This window comes from Triturus cristatus, chromosome 1_1 (genome assembly GCF_964204655.1).
Source record: "Triturus cristatus chromosome 1_1, aTriCri1.1, whole genome shotgun sequence".
NCBI lineage: Eukaryota > Metazoa > Chordata > Amphibia > Caudata > Salamandridae > Triturus > Triturus cristatus.
In genome coordinates this window covers 1,134,974,162-1,134,989,753 of record NC_140579.1, presented here as the reverse complement: position 1 = coordinate 1,134,989,753, position 15,592 = coordinate 1,134,974,162, and the positions used below count along the sequence as shown (strand labels likewise).

At 50.9% G+C, this 15,592-nt stretch overlaps 1 protein-coding gene across 10 annotated transcripts in view; it reads right to left on the bottom strand.

The window, feature by feature from the left end:
• LOC146871733 (transcription factor SOX-13-like) overlaps positions 1–14,284 on the bottom strand; it is a 671,695-nt gene extending 657,411 nt beyond the window's left edge. For 4 of the 10 annotated variants that reach the window (XM_085651227.1, XM_085651223.1, XM_085651244.1 and 1 more), the window contains exon 1: positions 9,476–10,420. The gene's annotated coding sequence lies outside the window, so the exon portion shown is untranslated. Of the gene's footprint in view, positions 1–9,475; positions 10,422–14,176 lie in introns of those variants that run through there. The other 6 variants (XM_085651233.1, XM_085651230.1, XM_085651248.1 and 3 more) reach the window with 4 other exon arrangements.
• Between the last annotated feature and the right edge of the window lie 1,308 nt (positions 14,285–15,592).

Here is a 15,592-nt window from a genome sequence, read left to right as displayed (position 1 = left end):
CCTTAGGAATTCACTTAGCTATATAAATTGTCATTGGCAATGATTCTGTTGCTAGGTTATACTCAGATTAGTTGTTCGTATACATACATAATCCCATTTGAGATTTATTGTGGTATGCTGTATTATAGGCCGTCCATAGTAATGCTGCATATATGACTAAATTAATTTAATAACTAAGCTTATTAAGTCATACAATTTTTCTCATTCCCTATGCTACTCAAGTATCTCATATGCATTTAATTAACAATATGCACTTCAGCTCATTTGTACACGTTCTGTGAATAATTTGCACGTTTTGCTGCTAAGAAATGTATGGTTGTAATTTAGCGGATTTAGACTTTTATTTCTCTTTGATCCATGAAACTACTTGATTGTAAAAGTACAAGCAAATTTGCACAAATGTTTACATATCTGTCTTTAATGTTCAATGTACTGGTTCGTTAATAGGCACTTTTGCAAGGTCTCATTTATTTTATATATATTTTGTTTGGGTTGAACCTCTGCTAAATGCCTTAGTAATTTAAATTCAAATTTTTATTTGATTCAGACCTCACCTGAGATCAACAAATACAGATATTAAAAATTATTATTCTTGGAACATGATAATAAAACTATTAAAACTATTTAAAATGAATTAGTATGTTTTAGTCTACATATACAATATACAGTTAATAGAGATGTTAAAATTATGCATTTAAAAAAAAATTAGTTTCAAGAAACTTTAAAAAAACGTAAACAAGTTATAGCAAACGAATTCATTAGCGGGAGAATTACACAGCACAATTAAATCTTGAGCTAACATGGCATTGTATCTTAATTGAATAGGCAAAATATACCGTCGTCTAGCCTCTACCAATTCTCGGGTTGGGACAAATTAATAAAACATGATACAGGTCTTGTTGTCCGCCTTTGCATAGATCATATATGCCTTTAGAGTTATTTGTGTCATCCCACCTAGCTTTAAGAAGTGTTTTAAATACCATTTTCTCAGCGAAGATTTTGTAAAGCTTTAGTTGAATTCAATATTCTTTGTCCCTTTCATAACTGATTCTCTGGGCCATATGTTTTAAGAAGAGCTTCAGATATGCTGGAGACCAATCCTGTAAAAGTGCTAAGGTGCATTGTGAGACCTCAAGGGCTTTTAGCAAATTCCTATTAAAAGTATATATACCAGGACGCTTCCTCTCTAAAAGTCTCCAATTTTACCATATATCTTAATGTGTCTGGCACTGCATGTAAGAGATTATATGCCCACCTTATGATATTGGAAATTACTCAGGCAAATATTCCCGTTATAGATAGCTCAAGGCGAAGAGCTTGAACTGGGATCGATTGAGAAACTTTTACCAGTTTTCGAAGTATACTTCCTGCCTTTATTTTCATCTGCTGCCATGTTTTAATTTGTGTATATTCTATGGCATAGGATAATATCGGTGGGATTTTCATGCCATAAACCTCCAACAAAGATTTGAAGTGTCTATTTCCCATGGAGCAATAAAATCTCAATAAAGCCCCAACATGCGATTCTGCCTTCCGCCCTAAATGTTGAAGGTGGACTGTATCTTGTAGATTATGCTTAAAAATACAGCCCAAGTAAATGTATTCTTTTACTGTCTCAATTTGCTTACCTCCCAATGACCATGTGAAAGATAAAGGTTTCCTTCTGCGATTAAAAAGAAGAGCTTTAGTTTTAGATATATTTGGGACCACAACATTTTCAATTGCATATTGACTTAATTAGTTTAGACTTCTTTGCAGACCGATTGGAGTATGATCAAGAATGACGATGTCATCTGCATACATTAAGCAGTGTATATCGAGTTGTGCTATCTATGGAGGGAAATTCTTAATTTGGGAGAAGCGCCCTGGTAGATTACTAATATTAATAGAGAATAATAAGGTAGCTAATAAGCAGCTCTGTTTCAGACCATTCTTCGTAGGAAATGGTTTAGTTAGGCCCTTTTCTCCCCAATCTGGACTCTAAAACAAGTTGCCGTATGTAGGGAGATTATTATTGTAAGAAGATCAAAAGGCGTTCCCAGATTCTCCAATTTTCTCCACAATGTCGGTCTATCTATACTATCGAACGCAATCGAAAAATCAATAAAAGCACAATATAAAATGTTAGCATTTAACGTAACGTATTTGTCAAGAACAGTCTTAAGTACGGCAATATTATCCAATGTCGAGTGCTTTGGGCGAAATCCTGCCTGTGTCACGAGGATCACTATATTCGCAAATGCCCAGTCTTTTAAGTGCTCCAAGACGCAAAAGTAATGTTGGATTTATGTTCATATTAGCATTAAAGGATTTTGTATTTTAACCTCTGGTCTTTTTTAATGACACTGCTATTATTATGCACTAAGTGATTGTAATGATTTTAATTAATCAAACAATAAAATGTATGCACACCAGTGCAGCTGTGTTTTTAATGTTTTAATCAAGACTCAAAATAGAAGCCAGACCTACTGGCATTGTCAATGCCTAATGGTGAAACTGGATTGGAAATGCTCCCTTTTTCCACCCTTCAATTTTATCAGGTTGTCTTCTTGAAAAATTGAATTAACCTACCAATACACATCGGAGGATTAGACTTGTTTGACCCAATATAAAAGTATTGGAATAGTTCATGAACGCCTCTTTGAAGCTAGCTACAAAGTCCATTGCCTTTTTAGGTCAATCTCTTCCAAGACAGTGGCAAAAAATGCATACGATGGTCTCTTTGTTCAGGATTTTATATAAAGGGCAGGTGGTGAGTTGACATTCCAACACCACACCTCATTAAGGGTAGGTAGAGTAGGCAGGTTCCGATTCTCTGGATTACATAATGAGCAGTGCCATTGGAGTCATGCAATTCTACGTCTGTAGCTTTTTTCGCGTAATTATGGGTTTGATGAATTTGCCACATAATTCACCACCTGTTGCATAATCTGTATGTGCAATCTTTTTAGCAAAAATAATGTTTCTAGCTCAAACGGATCAAAAGTTACTAAAAACGTACTAACGTTTTTGCATGCAGTGGAGGACCCTTTGCAAGGATTTGCTGGTCCTTCATTTGCTTTTTTCTGGTTAAACTGGTACGAACTAGGTGAAATCTTTGCCCCACCAGTGTTACTATGTATAAATGACAAACTAATGAATGCTATCAAAAAAGTTGCTGCATAATTTGCCTTTTCTTGCTGCATAATTTAGTCAACCCTGCCGCATATTTTCGTTGTCCCCTTCCGCATTATTCCAGTGGCACTGATAATTAGTTCATTTCAGAAATTGGCAGGCAAACGTGCAGCTTTTCGACTAGACTCTTTGAAAGTTGTGTTGTAGATTTCCTCATGTAGCAATACTTAGTTATTTCGCCCAGCGACATTATACATGAAGTGACAGAGCGCAAGAAAAAAACACGTTGTGAGATTAGTCCAACCCTCCCAACACATATGGGGCGATTCGGGGAAAACCCATCTCTCTCCCAGAGTAGGGGGGAGGAGGGCAGTGACACGTCAACGCTGAAAGTGCCGTGCTTATTTAGGTTGAGCTTAACGTTTGGATCCCTAATTGCTAAGTGCCCAATGCTGGCAGAGAAGAAAATCGAGGTGGAGGGGAGAAGAATAGAAGATAGGGTAAAGGAGGTGATTTGGAAAGGGGTTTCTCAACTTCACACACTTTACTCAAAGAGAAATGAAATAAATAGTAGCGTCCTCTGGGCCATTACCGCCCCCCACCCCGAACAGCAAAGGGGTCATTAACACAACCTCATCCTCCAGTGAAAATGAGTTCTGGCGGAATGAGGCCCCCTAACAGGAAAGAGGTAATTAGGGGGGAAAGGGGTGATTCTAGAAAGTGATCCCAGCCCACTTAGGGTGACCAACCGTCCATAAATTTCACGGACCGTCCAACATTTTGCTGTGATGTCCGTTGTCCGTTATCATTCCTTTTACGGACACCTTTTGTCCGTAATTTTGGACATGAATTACAGCGTTCCCTGCGAGAAGCCCCAAGAGATTAAAAGTTCTCAGGGTTCAGCTCGCACTTCTCTATTGAACTCCAGAGGCTGCAGCAGCCCCTCCCTGAGCTCTCACAGACTGTGGGCAGGCCCATTGTCATTCGACTGAGGCTGATTATCCCCTTTCAAATGACAATGCGCCCGCCGTCTGCCTTTAGCATATCATGTGCCAGTGAGATCCTAGTTAGTGATTACAGAGGAGCTTTCCCCAAACAGAGAGTACTGTGGGGAGCATGTCCCCTTGTGTAATTTGTCAATGTTGTACACAGAGTGAACAGGGCAGGAGCAGTGACGGGGCAGGAGAGGCGACAAGAAAGGAGAGGTGACAGGACAAGTGACGGGGCAGGAGAGGCGACAACGAAGGAGAGGCGACAAGAAAGGACAGGTGACAGGACAGGTGACAGGACAGGTGACAGGACAGGTGACAGGACAGGACAGGTGACAGGACAGGACAGGTGACAGGACAGGACAGGTGACAGGACAGCTGACAGGACAGGCGACGGGACAGGAGCGGCGACGGGGCAGGAGAAGTGTTTAGGCAGGAGCAGTGAATGGACAGGAGCAGTGGACGGGGCAGGAGAGGTGGACGGGGCAGGAGAGGTGGACGGGGCAGGAGAGGTGGACGGGGCAGGAGAGGTGGACGGGGCAGGAGAGGTGGACGGGGCAGGAGAGGTGGACGGGGCAGGAGAGGTGGACGGGGCAGGAGAGGTGGACGGGGCAGGAGAAGGGACGGGGCAGGAGAAGGGACGGGGCAGGAGAAGGGACGGGGCAGGAGAAGGGACGGGGCAGGAGAAGGGACGGGGCAGGAGAAGGGACGGGGCAGGAGAGGTGGACGGGGCAGGACAAGGGGACGGGGCAGGACAAGGGGACGGGGCAGGACAAGGGGACGGGGCAGGACAAGGGGACGGGGCAGGAGAAGGGGACGGGGCAGGACAAGGGGACGGGGCAGGACAAGGGGACGGGGCAGGACAAGGGGACGGGGCAGGACAAGGGGACGGGGCAGGACAAGGGGACGGGGCAGGACAAGGGGACGGGGCAGGAGAAGGGGACGGGGCAGGAGAAGGGGACGGGGCAGGAGAAGGGGACGGGGCAGGAGAAGGGGACGGGGCAGGAGAAGGGGACGGGGACGGGGCAGGAGAAGGGGACGGGGCAGGAGAAGGGGACGGGGCAGGAGAAGGGGACGGAGAGGCGGCAGGGACGGAGAGGCGGCAGGGACGGAGAGGCGGCAGGGACGGAGAGGCGGCAGGGACGGAGAGGCGGCAGGGACGGAGAGGCGATTAGGGACGGAGAGGCGATTAGGGACGGAGAGGCGATTAGGGACGGAGAGGCGATTAGGGACGGAGAGGCGATTAGGGACGGAGAGGCGATTAGGGACGGAGAGGAGATTAGGGACGGAGAGGCCATTAGGGACGGAGAGGCCATTAGGGACGGAGAGGCCATTAGGGACGGAGAGGCCATTAGGGACGGAGAGGCCATTAGGCATAAGCAGGAGCAGTGACTGGGCAGGAGCGGTGAACAGGGCAGGGGAAGTGAGGGGGCAGGGGAAGTGAGGGGGCAGGGGAAGTGAGGGGGCAGGGGAAGTGAGGGGGCAGGGGAAGTGAGGGGGCAGGGGAAGTGAGGGGGCAGGGGAAGTGAGGGGGCAGGGGAAGTGAGGGGGCAGGGGAAGTGAGGAGGCAGGGGAAGTGAGGAGGCAGGGGAAGTGAGGAGGCAGGGGAAGTGAGGGGGCAGGGGAAGTGAGGGGGCAGGGGAAGTGAGGGGGCAGGGGAAGTGAGGGGGCAGGGGAAGTGAGGGGGCAGGGGAAGTGAGGGGGCAGGGGAAATGAGGGGGCAGGGGAAATGAGGGGGCAGGGGAAATGAGGGGGCAGGGGAAGTGAGGCAGGGGCGGTGATCGAGCAGGAGTACTGACTGGACAGGAGCGGTGAACGGGCAGGAGCGGTGAACGGGCAGGAGCGGTGAACGGGCAGGAGCAGTGAACGGGCAGGAGCGGTGAACGGGCAGGAGCGGTGAACGGGCAGGAGCGGTGAACGGGCAGGAGCGGTGAACGGGCAGGAGCGGTGAACGGGCAGGAGCAGTGAACGGGCAGGAGCAGTGAACGGGCAGGAGCGGTGAACGGGCAGGAGCGGTGAACGGGCAGGAGAAGTGATTAGGCATGAGCAGGAGCAGTGAACGGGCAGGAGCAGTGAACGGGCAGGAGCAGTGAACGGGCAGGAGCAGTGAACGGGCAGGAGCAGTGATTAGGCATGAGCAGGAGCAGTGAACGGGCAGGAGCAGTGAACGGGCAGGAGCAGTGATTAGGCATGAGCAGGAGCAGTGAACGGGCAGGAGCAGTGAACGGGCAGGAGCAGTGAACGGGCAGGAGCAGTGAACGGGCAGGAGCAGTGAACGGGGTAGGAGCAGTGACGGGTCAGGAGCAGTGACGGGTCAGGAGCAGTGACGGGTCAGGAGCAGTGACGGGTCAGGAGCAGTGACGGGTCAGGAGCAGTGACGGGTCAGGAGCAGTGACGGGTCAGGAGAGGCGAGGCAACAAGAAAGGAAAGGTGACGGGGCAGGAGAGGTGACGGGGCAGGAGAGGTGACGGGGCAGGAGAGGTGACGGGGCAGGAGAGGTGACGGGGCAGGACAAGTGACGGGGCAGGAGAGGCAACAAGAAAGAAGAGGTGACGGGGTAGGAGAGGTGACGGGGCAGGACAGGTGACGGGACAGGACAGGTGACTGGGCAGGACAAGTGACGGGGCAGGACAAGTGACGGGGCAGGACAAGTGACGGGGCAGGACAAGTGACGGGGCAGGAGAGGCAACAAGAAAGGAGAGGTGACGGGGCAGGACAAGTGACGGGGCAGGACAGGCGACGGGGCAGGACAGGCGACAGGGCAGGACAGGCGACGGGGCAGGAGAACTGACGGGTAAGAGCGGTGATTAGGCATGAGCAGGAGCGGTGAACGGGGCAGGGGAAGTGAGGGGGCAGGGGAAGTGAGGGGGCAGGGGAAGTGAGGGGGCAGGGGAAGTGAGGGGGCAGGGGAAGTGAGGGGGCAGGAGAAGTGAGGGGGCAGGAGAAGTGACGGGGCAGGAGAAGTGACGGGGCAGGAGAAGTGACGGGGCAGGAGAAGTGACGGGGCAGGAGCAGTGAACGGGGCAGGGGGAGATGACAAAGGAGCGGTGACGGGGTAAGAGAAGTGACCGGGCAGGAGAAGTGACTTGTACTTATGTTCCTTGCCTATTTATTTATGCACTATTGCATGACATCCACTGATGTGTCTGCAAAGCTGTTGGACCTGGCCTCGTGGCGTGGTCCTTAACCCCCTGGATTGTGGCCGTTCCCCGCCCCGGCCGTCACGGGCCACCCGTCTGGACTGCACCAAGGCCCTTCACCCGGAGCTACACGTGGTCGCATACTCCTCGTGGCTCCGCCATCTTGTTGGCATCAACGTCACACCGTGCCCCAGCCGGCGCGACCCCGCTCAACCCAGCCTCGACCCCAACGAAGCCCCGACATCGAGTCACCACGAACTGGCCAGGGGGTGCCGCAGGAACCATTCATCGCCCCGGCGGAGGACAGTATCGATGGGACCCCCAACTGTCCTCCCCTCTCGAGGTGTGATCACCCTGCAAACTCCCATGGGCCTGGCGCCTCTCCTGCTGGGCGTCTGGCCACCTCCACCCGGCCACTCCGCCCCCTCGGGCGCATAGGTCCGGACATCAAAGGGCTCCAGACCTATATCTGGGGCGACCCCACCACAGCTCGGCAGTTGTATCCCGGAGTCGAGAGCCCTGCTGATCGAATCGCGGCTGACCCTACGGAGACGAACTCTTGCCGGAACCATCACGAGCCCTGCTGACTGCGTCGCGGCTCCCTCCTGTGAACCCTTTTCTGAACCACCTGGAACATCGGAGCCCTGCAGACGCTGTCGCGGCCCAACCTCGCTGGAACCTTCCTCGGAGCCCTGCTGACGACGTCGCGGCTCGAGCTGAGCAGAAACCATCTTGAGAGCCCTGCTGATTGAATCGCGGCTCTCCACGAACTGTACGCCAGAGCCCTGCTGACGCCGTCGCGGCTCGACCCCTCCGAGATCGGAGGTCCTCCAGCGTGAGGATAAGAACTGGGCCCCAGGTACCCTCGTACCACACTCCTGCCAAAGACTGTCCCGCTACCCCTACCCTTCCAAAGAAACATTGAGACTTTTGGTGGATCCCTCGATCCCTTCGTGTAAATATTGAACTCGTAACCTTTTATTGATGATAAAGAATTGCTTGTCTTGAGACAACCTCCTTGAGTCCGGTGTGGTGGTGTTACTGTGCTAGTACGGGATAGGAGAAGGATCTCTCAGGAGACTTCTCGGCAGCGCTCGGCTACTTCGTGCAGTGAGAGGGCCCCCCCCTTGGTGGTCTCACCGACTCCTCGGGGTCCGCCTTCCAACAAAAGCATACCTGTCGTCACGAATTTTTGTCCTGAATTTTGACCTCCTGTGCTGAATTTTTGTCCTGAAGTTTGACCCCTTGTCCTGAATTTTTACACTCACTATCCTGAATTTGCACCCATGCCAGTTGGCCACCCTAAGCCCACTTAAGGGAATCTAATCAATGTAGAGTGGAATTTCCCCCAACGAAAGGCAATATACAACTGTTGTAAAATAGGTTAATATATGCAGAGTATGGTTGCCCACTCTCCTGCCCGGGGGAAGGCACTGTCCACAAAGAACAGAGGAGTCAACACAGACTGGCTCCTGGTAAGAGTCAATGCAAAGCGCAACCTGTAGGAATCGGCTGAAAGCGTGCACCAGCACCCAGAAATAGGAACATATATACGGACGGTACCCAACCCCGTCTCGAAAAGGCGAGGCGGAATCCAGTGAGTGTGGTCAATAGAAAACCCAAACAATGGAGTACCCCAACACCCTCCACCCCCACCCCTCCCGGGCCAGGAGGTAGAATCAATCACCAAAGAAGGTAGGACCAGATGCGTGACCCCAACCCCACAAGGTGCTTGAAACTATAGCCCTTCAACGAAATGTTATGAATATTGTCTTTTAAAGTAAATACTCAGCAGGTCTTTTGGTATATACTGCAAGGACTATATACGGATCACTATTGTCTGAATAAGCTTATACTATCTGATCTGCATCCGTACAGAGCATCTCCGCCCCGACTTATACCAGAAACGGGCAAACCACAGGAAAATAAATCAATGATCACCTCCTCCGGGAATAAAAATCAAGAAAATGCCACTTCGGTATAGGAAATCAATAGAGTGTAGAATATGACCGCCACCCCTCCCCACGAAATACAATCGATAACACCCAGCAGCCCCTCTCCCCCCTACAACAGCTCTTTCTTACGAGGATGTAGTCGGGTTCGCAAAAGGTAGCTGTCCCCCCACTCCGCCCCCTTTATGAGGTATATGAACGGGCTGTACACCCCGTACTCTAGGACATCACATAAGTAAACACAGAGGAAGCGCCTGTGTTTACTGGTAGAAAGACTTACTGCTCAAACCTGTGGACTGCATCCTACGGCCTTCGGGTATGTGACAAACTAGTGGCTGCTCGCTCTTCACTCGGGCCGTCTTTTTCACAGGCTGCTCGGGCCTCCAAGCGCCGGAAGCATCAACAGCCTGCCTCTTCTCACAGGCTATCCCTTCTCCCAGGGTGTGACGCTCTAGGAGCTGTCTTTTTTTGCAGGATCCTGATGCTGTCACCATTCACAGGGCCCCAAAGAAGTTTCGTATCCCAGGCTGAAGCGCAGAGGTTCCCACGACTGTCTCTTTTCCAGCCTGGCGCAATCCACCTGTACCTTTTCCCAGGTCACCAGAGCTGTTTCCTCTCGCACGCACTCTGGTTCCCAGGGATATTATTCCAGCAATGTCTCTTCTCCCACACAGAGTCTCAAGGGGATTTTACGTCTCCGAAATTGGAGCCGATTCTTCTCAGCCCCCCAGGATTTCCTTGCCCTCTCCCAGGTTCACGCGTCTGCTGTCTAGCACCTCCTAGGGACGGGGTCTCTGTTTCTTGCCCAATGGCTGACACGTTTTCACCACAGGCACTTGTATTTCACTGTCGAATCCCCAGGCTACTTGTTTCTTACTACCAGGCTCGTAGGCTGTCGTGTTTACCTGCGCTTATCACATGCTCCGTGCTCTCCGTTTCTCTCTCAGTTGCATGCATTTCCGTCTAGCCCGCGGGCTCCGTGCTCTTTGGGTCCCATTCTCCCCTCCCTCTCCCCAGGCTCAGTGGGGTTTCTGAGTTATTTTCTGCGCGCCGTTCCTAGCTCACAGGTTCCTGTATTTTTTTTGCTGCTTTTCCAAGCTCGGAGCTGTGGTGTTTGGTGTTTTTGGCTGTCAGGCTGCTGGCTCTTCCTGTGGGTGTGTTCACAGAAGCTCTCTCTCACTCTCTCCTCTTCTTTGCTCCCTGGATGTGATTGCTGACTGCCACTTCCTGCCCCTCCCCACCCCTCACGTCTTTGGTTCCAGCCTGGCTTTTCGGCGCGCTCCTGCTGGTCCAAAATGTGCCTCTAGCTCCCCCAGTCTGTCAGCGGAGGTGGCACAGTCTCCCCTGGCACACCTAGACCGCACCATTACACGGGCCGCGTGGGGAAAGTCTGCTGTATGTTTCTGTGGTCAATTGGAGACGTCTATCTTAGTGTCGGGGAAGCATCTATTATGGGACTGGACGAGAAACAGTGCGTATTTCTGTTGTCTGTAGGAGGAGCGTCTCTTGTCAAGGTTGCATACCCCCAGGGACACCGCTTCCATGCCTACGTTTGCCAAGCCTTGTCATTAGGTAGGACAGTCTATTGCAATTAGGTCCGATGTAATACTCCCAGACTACAACTCCCAGAATTCATATTAGCGTGTGGCACAAAAGCCCAGGTCATACTTGGAGTCGCTTGGCAACCCTAATTCTTGCTACCAATGAGACGCACCTCCATGGCTTTCAATGTAAATGTTTCTGAGGTCAATGGGAAGCGTCTGCCTTATTGTCAAGGTTTATAGTTCACTTGTGCGGCAGAAGAACTCTTAATGTCGTGGTATATGTTTAGTGGCCGGGCGAGCCTTCCTCCCTAGCATTGTATATGTTTCTACGGCCAATGATAAGAATCCCTCTAGCCGCGACTGTATATGTGTCCATCCATGGCCAGTGAGAGCCACCACTCTGCCAGCGTTTATTTATTTATTTAATGCGTTTTTATATAGCGCGGACTTTACCCGAAGGTGTCAGAGCGCTTCACAATAGGAGCAGTAATGATACATAAGGAGAAAAATTACAAGTGAGCATGTTACAAAAGCAAACGTTACGTTCCATGAGGCAATAGTGGCATTTGTGCAAGTATCAGGAGAAAATAAAATACAAGAGGGAGCAAACGATACGTTACAAAAGGAAAAAAGTGACGTGTGCAGGTTACAAGAGCATACAAAGTACACAGAGGTCAATAAATGCAGACACTCAAAACACTAAAATAAGAGTTACGTTACATGAGGCAGTGGTGGCCGTTGTGCAAGTATCAAAAGCAAACAAAATACAAGAGGTAGCTAACGATACGTTACAAAGGAAAGGAGACGTCTGCATGTTATACAAGAGTACAAAGTACAAGTAGAGGTATACTACTGCACTAAATGGCAGACACTCAACACACAAAAACACACTGGGAAGGCACTTCTATAGGCATGGAGAATAGAATTTCCTATAACGGCAGGACTTCCTTCAGAAAATAGAGGGCGTAAATTAAATTTGGAAGTGTCTTTGAAGGAGGAGAGCTTTGAGGTCAGTTTTGAAGGCCTGGGAAGAGCTGGTGGTCCGGAGCTGAGGTGGAAGTGAGTTCCAGATTCTCACCGCGTTGCCTGAAAAGGATTGGGCCATCGATCTTTCCTTCTTGAAAGTGGGAGGTTCAAGCAATACATTTTCTGCATTACGTGATGGTCTGGAGCCTCCAGAGAGTTTCAGTTTATTCGCCAGGTAGCGAGGGGAGGAGGAGTGCAAGGCTTTGTGGGTGATACAGGCAGTCTTGTAGATAGATCTTGCCTCTATGGGAAGCCAACGGAGGGTGGATAAAATGGGTGTGATGTGGTCGCTTCTTTTGGCCCCATAAATGAAACGAGCTGCTGAATGGAGAATGGACTTTAGGGGAGACAGGTGGGTTTTGGGGAGGCCAGTAAGAAGAGAATTGCAGTAGTCCAATCTGGAGAGAACCAGCGATTGGACCAGGGTTTTAAGGTCGTGCTCCGGGAAGAAGCGACGAATCCCCCAAAGAAGTCGCAGTTGGTATCGAGCATACTTTGCAATGGAATCGATGTGGGAGTGTAGATTGAGTTTTTTGTGGAGTATGACACCAAGGGATTTTGCGCTCTCGACAATGATGGGTTTATTGTTCAGTAGATTAGTCTGATCCATCCATGATTGCACTGGGGGAGGAGAAAGTGATGAGGAGAGGAGGAATTCAGTTTTGGAGGGATTCAGGATCAGTTGATGAGTTAACATCCAGTTTTGAATGGAGTCGAGAGTAGAGCTTAGGAAGGAGAGATCGTGAGTGGAGGCCACCTTAAGCTAGATTTGAGTGTCGTCCGCATATAGATGATAATGGATCCCGGATTTACTCAGGAGATTTCCCAAAGGTTCTAAATAGAGATTGAATAGTGTGGGTGCAAGTATAGAGCCTTGAGGGACACCTTGGCTGACCGCTAAAGGAGATGAAAGGCTGTTCGCTATTTTGATCGTTTGGGATCTATCAGAGAGGAAGGAGGCAAACCATTTGAGCACAGTGCCCTCCATGCCCATTCTCTGTTGAAGAGTGTTAAGGAGAGTATTGTGATTGACAGTGTCAAAGGCTGCAGAAAGGTCAAGGAGTTTATATGGCCATTGTTTATATGGCCATTGGCCAGTTATATGAACCTCTCTAGGTGTCACTGTATATGTTTCCGTGGTCAGCCAGAGGCAGCACTCCTTCTGCCAGTGTGTATGTTTCTGTGCCAGCTGGGCGACCTCGCTTGCTGTCGCTGCATGTGTTTCTGGGGTCCACCGTCCGTGCGTGGTACCCCTTGTGCTGTACACTTACAGCTGTACACATCTCTCCCGCCTAACCCATCTTGCGCACCGCTTCGGTTCCAGCTCCATGTACGCGCTTTACCACTTTATCCTGCGGCGTGTAAACTACAACCCCACCTCCCTGCACCCCGCCCTCAACCCCTACTTCTGTACCATACATCCGTTAATCCTGCCAGGCTGCCACTGCACACATCTGTCGCCCCTCCCACTGTACACCACACTCTTGTTTCGTCAGCTTCCTCCTCAATCTACATACCAGCGGTTCAACACAAAACAGTGGGGGCCCCTGCATATTGTCACGAGGGCCCCAAGACTGCCATCTCTCACCGTTATTCTTAGGCCATAGATTGAATGGTGGGTGTTGGGGGGGTGAGGGGGGGCTGACAGATGCCCCCACTGCGATGCATACTAATGTTTGCCCTGCATACTACAACTAATCTGAGCCCTGCGCAAATCTTATCCCTCCAGAGGCGCAACTAGAGCCAAATTTCGGGGGGAGGCTAAGAAAAAATTTCGGGGGGGGGGCTGAAACTTTAAGCAATAGGCAGAGTGGAGCTGCAGGGGCTCTTAGAAGGGGTGAAACAACAGCAAGGCCTCATTAACATGCAAATGGTCTTTTAAAGACCTGAGAAGTGCGAGGGTGCTGCTGTGTGTGTGTGCCCGGGAAGCTGTCTCATCCCGGGCTGCCACACACGACGGGTGGGCTGAAGCCCTTTGAGTCCAGTGGGTGTTGCGCGCCTGCCTCCCTCCCATACGTGTACAGTACAACCCTCTCCTACACATTTTGTTGTTGTTGCACTTTTCTATATAGCCTGAACTCGACTCGGAGGTATTGGGGCGCTTTACAGCAGCACCACTTTTATTATACAAATGTTCATTTTGCTTCAGGCACGTGTAGATTAGGTGACTTGCCCAGAGTCACAGGCTGTTGGACAGACGCCGGGACTTGAACCTGGGTTTTCGGTTCCAAAAGCGTCACATTTGGCCCTTAAGCCACATCTCACCTCCACCCTTTTCCTGTTGAGCTCTCTGTTTGCACACTACACCCCCCCCCCCCCCCCTGCTTTCACCTGCACTCTTCACCCAGTCCCAGGGCACTTAATCGCCACCCTTCTCTCAACAGCACAACAGGTCCAGTGCAGCATCTCACCTGTACACTGCATGCCCTCGCCTGCCGCCCTCCAGTGCTAGGTCCCCATCGGGGTGCCTGGGGTTGTTAGGGGAGATAGCAACCGAGCCTCTGGCTCCTCCCCCTCCTCGCTCGGTTCTGCCTCTTCTCTGCCCTGCCTCCACCCGCTCTTCCTTCCTTCTGATTGTTCATTGTTTTCTCGGCCATTGTTCATTGTTGTCTGCCTGGCTTAGCTCATGGGGGGAGGGTGGCGGCACCCTGGCAGGGATCAAAGCCGCGGCCTCAATGGCTGAGCTCAGTGTGACGGGGTGGGGAGCGCACACGGTGCAGGGTTACACGGCAAGGGAATTAAACCAGCTTCCCGGGAGAGGAGGTGGAGTGGGGGCGGGGGCACCGCTCCAGCGCAGGGAGAGCTGTGGTCAGCATATGTGCAAAGCTGACAGGCACACGAAGCCTGCCTTTTGCCTTCAGTTCACAACACTGTGGTATTTGTAGTTCTCTTGTTCATATAATAGGAGCGTTCAAAGTCCCAGAATGCAAAGTGCTGATGATTAAATAGCCACGTCTCTAGGTGTCAGGTAAGACCATTGCATTGGTTCCCTGTGTTACTTCACATCTGGACAGTCCACACCTTTGTGGACTCTCTTTAGAACCTTCCACTCCTTGACTATCCACGGCTCTTGCCCACCTCATTGGCCCGCCACTCCTCTCTACTGATACAAGTCACTTTTCAGGTCTCGCCTACTAGACGTCACATGTTGCAAGACATATTGTGAGCTTACCAAGAACATGCAGTGGAGTTTGCCCATTGCTTACCATTCATTGGCTTTCCTGCCACTCTAATTTCCCTGCTTATTATTCGTGATCCAGATTGTCAATCTTGTGTTTGTTCCTCCCATGGTCGCCTTTGTGCTCCTCACCTGCCTATTCCCTGTTGCCCTCTTTCCTGTTGCTTCTTCTCTCGTGCTCCCCCCTCCCCGATCTCAGATCAGTAACTAAACAGAAGGTGCCCCTAGCATTTTGTAGGCATGCGCATGCGTGGTTCACACACCTACAAAATGACATGGATGGCTGAGTCAAAGGCCCTAATTACGAGTACGTAGTGGCATTACGAGTACGTAGTGGCAGTCCACCAGCCACTGCATTAGGACTGTGGCGGTTGGACCACCACAGGACCGCTGCTGCCGCCAGGGTTCCTCGATCCCTGGTGGTGGGGCATCGGTCTGAGGCCCCTACTATACTAGCGGTGCCACTGGGGCACCGCCAAGCAAATTAGGAGTTTCCTCACTGATGCACTTTTCATAGCTGTGTGACCACCATGAAAAGTGTGGCGATGAGTAGACAAAGGGAGCCATACAGGGCCCCCATGTGCCTCTGCACCATGGGGTGCATACAGGGGGGGCACATGTTGTGCCCTTCTGTGTGCACGCACCCCAG